Source organism: Chelonoidis abingdonii, chromosome 1 (assembly GCF_003597395.2).
Source record: "Chelonoidis abingdonii isolate Lonesome George chromosome 1, CheloAbing_2.0, whole genome shotgun sequence".
Taxonomy (NCBI): Eukaryota; Metazoa; Chordata; order Testudines; family Testudinidae; genus Chelonoidis; species Chelonoidis abingdonii.
The window spans coordinates 149528339-149532770 of NC_133769.1; the positions used below are offsets into that span (position 1 = coordinate 149528339).

At 48.6% G+C, this 4432-nt stretch overlaps 1 non-coding gene across 1 annotated transcript; it reads right to left on the reverse strand.

The window, feature by feature from the left end:
* Positions 1-675: 675 nt before the first annotated feature.
* On the reverse strand, positions 676-748 carry TRNAK-UUU (transfer RNA lysine (anticodon UUU)). The gene has a single exon. It is a non-coding gene; the product is annotated as a tRNA-Lys (tRNA).
* Positions 749-4432: the final 3684 nt, after the last annotated feature.

Sequence of the window (4432 nt, forward strand, 5' to 3'; positions counted from 1 at the left end):
AGGATAACAACCCTTTGTTTCTCCTGCCCCAATAACAAGGAGACTGAGAATCCAACACCAGCCAAACGTGATCATTTCGGCAAGCAACCCAACATATTTCCAATGTACTGTAAAATCCACATGCTGACTCATACACAAAACCTTGCAAGAAAATCTTCCTGAGGGGGTCTGAAGCACCTGCTGCTGGAGGGAAGGAGGGAGCCGTGGGTTGGGACTGAGGAGCAGCATGAGGAGGAGGGGCCTGTGGGTTGGGATTGAAGGGCACTGGGAATAGGAGTGGCTGTGGGTTGGGATTGAGGTGCACTGGGAATAGGAGGGGGCTGTGAGTTGGGACTATGGAGAAGAGTAGGCTATGATTGGGAGTGAGGAGCAGTGAGCATAGGAGGGACTGAGGGGATACAGGTGTGGGCTGAAGAGCATCCACATTTGGGGATCCAGCAGGACAGGAGAAGGCAGCAGGTGATTCTAATTCCTTAAGGATATTCTGTGCATTTGTGTGTGTGCAGGGGAGGAACATGCTCTATGCCCAAAGGCCTTTATTCCTCCAGCCTGTGAGGACAGAGGGGATGTCAGGAAGTTGCCCCTTCAACCTCCCCTTCTTAGGAAAGACAGAATCCTGAAGAGAAAGAGTAACACCAGAAAGTCACTTTTTTACAGTCATAGTGAGAAGTTTATTACCTGACCAGGGACTTGAACCCTGGACCCTCAGATTAAAAATCTGATGCTCTACCAACTGAGCTATCCAAGCTCATGAAGACAAAGTATATGCTGATGCAGAGGAGAAACTAGTCAAGAAAAAGAGAGCAGGAAACAATAGGGGAAAGCTGCTGCTCTCTCTCTCCCCAGTCCTGGCCTGGCCTGGTATTAGTGCTGGTCAAAAAGAGGGGAAAATATCAGCATCTACCAGCCTTTCATAGCTGTACAAGACTCAGACACAATACAGAGGTGCCCATCTGCAAGTGTCGAATAGTTGGATTGGCTAATGCAGCCTGTAGACGTCCAGGGCACTCTGGGATATAAAGCCAAGTGTCCATCACCATCATTATTTCAAAGGGATAATGATAATGATGGGAAGCAGCAGAGAGTCCTGCGGCACCTTATACACTAACAGACGTTTTGGAGCATGAGTTTTCGTGGGCAAATACCCACTTCATCAGATGCATGTAGTGGAAATTTCCAGGGGCAGGTATATATATGCAGGCAAGAAGCAGGCTAGAGATAAGGATGTAGTTCAATCAGGGAGAAAGAGGTCCTCTTCTAGCAGTTGAGGTATGAACACCAAGGGAGGAGAAACTGCTTTTGTAGTTGGCTAGCCAGTCACAGTCTTTGTTTAATCCTGAGCTGATGGTGTCAAATTTGCAGATCCTAGTGATCTAGTCTGGCTGTAAAATCTATATATCAACCCCAAATATGGTGTGAAATTAATCCTCAGAAAAACGGCTGTTCCCCACCCAGACCCCAGCAAAGGGCTCTCCAAGGAAGGGGGCTGTTGAGGAAGGAAAGAAGAAAGATGTCCTTCTCTCCCTGGAGGAACTGGGCTCTGCGCTTTGGACAGAAAGGAGGGGAAGGAAATGGCTACACGATGGCAGTGGAACCTAAGAAATGAAACACAACAGGCTTCTGTGCACATTGATTCTGCACAGTGAATGAACCTGACTCCCGTATCATGAAAAGCCAAAAAGCCGTTTCTTTCTATGCCCGGGAGAAAGAGTTCCAACCATTCCTGCCCTTTACTTTTGAATTATTTTACATTATAAAGAAAATTGTAACAAAAGAGTCAGAACTTGAGCTGCCTGTTATTAAAAGCTGGTTCCCCAATTCAGTTCCAACTGCCCTGCTAGAAACACCCCCAGGACACATGCACTGTCAGCTGTTGGAATTTTTAGCCAGGATGTTTGAAGCGCCCAAATTATAACGGGTTCAAAAAAAGAACTAAAATAAGTGTCAGTTGATGGTATTTGGTCCATTCATGTTATGTAGCTGGATGGGCGCGGATGCCAACCATGCTCTGATGTCCTAGGCCTCTTGGGATGGAGAGGTGGAGACTCAGTGATTTCTGTTCATGTTTCATTCCCTCTGAACACCGGGGGCATAACGGGACAGGCGATACTGGGCTGAATGGACCTTGTGGTCGTCCCATTAGCCGTACTTACAAAGAAATAGTAATAATATAAAAAGTTGACAGAAACTCCCGCAAGATTCAAGCATTCTAAAACTACAATTACCCACGGGGAAGTGAAGAAAACAACACTGGACAAGAGCGATGATGGGGTACCCAGCGAGATGGGAGCGATGCGCCATAAGGAATAATACAGTAACACACTGGCCATCCATGTACAGGCCCCCCATGCTAAAACCTCTCCATTCACATCATCCCAAGTGATCTTACAGCCTAGTACTGAAACAATCCCTATTCTCACAGACCTTGGGAGGCAGGCCAGTCTCAACTTACAGACAGTGCCCCACAACCTGAAGCAGGAATTACTCCAGCAACCTACACACCACACCACAGAAACACTCAACCCGAGACGCAATCCTTTGTAACAAAGCCCGGTTCCTACTCTGTCCCATATCTACTCGAGGCCGACAGACTATCAGAGGACCCACTCATCATGAGCCACACCAGTCAGGGGCTCATTCTACTAATGTGATATATGCCATCGATGTGCCAGCTAATGGCCCCTATGCCATATACATTGGTCAAACCGCGAGCAGTACTCTACATATAATGAATAAATGTAACGCCAAATTGGACATCAGAAATGAGTAACATACAGAAAGCCAGGCTGTCCTCTGCCTCAGCTGGCAAGCTCCCAGTACTGCTCTAGAGTCAAATCACGCAGGGCCCCCAGGAACAGAAGGCTGGGACATGGGCAAGCAGCCTGTGTTGGCTGGGAGATGGCTGAGAAGTTCCCCTCCCTAGAGAACTGGCCTGGCTCCTCTTTCAAAATCAGTGAACAAATCAATATCCACTGTCCCCTGCTACCAGAAAAACAAGCCTGGAGCCAAGAGCTAGCAGGGGACGATTCCCTTGCGTCCACAGGCAGGCAGGAGAATAGCCAGGGTTGTTGCTACAGAGCTTAATGGAACTGACGTGAGAAACCAGCCTTTAATAACAGGCAGTTCCAGTTTAAGCTAAGTGTTTTTAACAATTTCTACAACATTAAATAACCCTTCAATCCTAGTGTCACCATCCATAAAATTGCTTCAGCCTTATAGGTTCCCAAGTGCAAAACTAAAGATCTCTTCAAATCCAAGGGAGTGGAGCTCAGTCAGTGTTCAGAGTCATCCCACATAAAAGAAACATGTTGTGGCCTCATCATGTGGCCATCGCCTTTCCCTCCTCTCTGTTAAAAGTTTTAGTATTTTGCACAGAAACTTTCTTCCCTCAGGAGAGACCTGGTAACCAAGTGCCAGACAAACACTTTTAAGAGGAGGTGTCATCTGTCAAAAAATGATCTCCTCAGGACCGGCGCTAGGGTTTTGAGTGCCCTAGGCGGACGGCAATTTTGCCGCCCCGCGCGCTGGTCCCGCGGCTCCGGTGGAGCTGCCGCAGTGGTGCCTGCGGAGGGTCCGATGTGCCTGCGGGCAGTCCATCGGAGCCGCGTGAGCAGCTGACCGTCCGCAGGCATGACTGCGGCAGCTCCATCCGAGCCGCGGACCAGCGGACCGCCCGCAGGCACCACTGAGGCAGCTCCACGGGAGCTGCCTGCCGCCCCCTCCGGCAGCGCCCTGACCCAGGGAACACCCTGGGCTGCCGGCTGCCGCGGCAGCGCCCTGACTCAGGGGACACCCTGGGCTGCCGGCTCCCATCGGCAGCTCAGACACCCTCTCTGTCCTAGTAGCAGGGCTGCTTAACCATTTAAAAAAATTGGGGGGCGCTTTTTGGTGCCCCCAAATCTCGGCGCCCTAGGCAACCGCCTAGTCCGCCTAAATGGTTGCACCGGCCCTGGATCTCCTTCCTTCAGTTCAGTGACAGCCTGAAATGTTACTTATCCTAGCAGAGCTGGAGGATTGAAAGCAGCTACATCAAACCCCTGTGTAGCTCGCAGGAATGAACACAAACACTCCCTCAGATCTGAAGTGATGTTTAGTTTTACCCTTTGTTAACTGCAAGACTAAAGGGAAAGATGGTGGTGCCAGATATTAAGAGTGAAACACAAAACAATCATCATAGTTTGCTCATAGTGACTGCAAAATCTTTCTATATTCTTATTATCATCAGTGTATTATTTTCTCTGGAGTCTAGATATTGACTAGACCTTGACCAAGATATTTGGATCTTGATAAAATAATCGACTATCCCTGGTTAAGGCAATGGACTTGATATCCACTCGGGTGTCTCCACGCAGGTTCAAGTACTAACAACAGTGGCTGCCTTACAGCCATAGCTTTTAAACAGGGCAATACATTGATACAAATTCCTGTTAAA